Here is a 478-nt window from a genome sequence, read left to right on the forward strand (position 1 = left end):
GGTGTGGCAAAGGGAACCCTTCTGTGGCCACACAGGGCTGAATTGTTTTAGTGTCTGCGGACACACAGCAAGACCGAAGCAAACTTCTTTTTTTTTTAAATGAGGTAAATAAACCACGGATTAATGGCTTTAGCTTTTGCTAGAGCCCCACGTTCTCCTCTGTAGCCCCAGATTTGTGACAATTTGCTGCAGGGTATTGTGGGCTTCGCAGCCGTGCCGGGGGTTTACCAGGCATGCCGGGCAGGAGAGGGGAGCGTGCCGGGATTGCGGGGGTCCCCGCAGGTTGGGGTTCCTGCAGACAGCGTCGTGGGGGGATGCAACCAACATCCAGCTTTCCCACGGGCAGCCTGAGCTCTCCAGCCGAGGGAGGGCAAACCTCCCCAGCCCCTTTTGCCGGGGCCCAGAAACCTACTGCAAAAACTGTCATGCAAAGCCTGCGTGCGGCAGCCCCTCAGAGCCGTGCCGGGGGTGCCGCTGC

At 58.6% G+C, this 478-nt stretch overlaps 1 protein-coding gene across 1 annotated transcript in view; it reads left to right on the top strand.

Annotated features, from left to right (window-relative positions):
• Positions 1-478, top strand: part of SGIP1 (SH3-domain GRB2-like (endophilin) interacting protein 1) — a gene marked incomplete at its 5' end in the record, with an annotated part of 33,965 nt that overhangs the window by 29,348 nt on the left and 4,139 nt on the right. The gene's annotated exons all lie outside the window — the stretch shown is intronic.

Source organism: Eurypyga helias, unplaced genomic scaffold (assembly GCF_000690775.1).
Source record: "Eurypyga helias isolate BGI_N326 unplaced genomic scaffold, ASM69077v1 scaffold36255, whole genome shotgun sequence".
Taxonomy (NCBI): Eukaryota; Metazoa; Chordata; class Aves; order Eurypygiformes; family Eurypygidae; genus Eurypyga; species Eurypyga helias.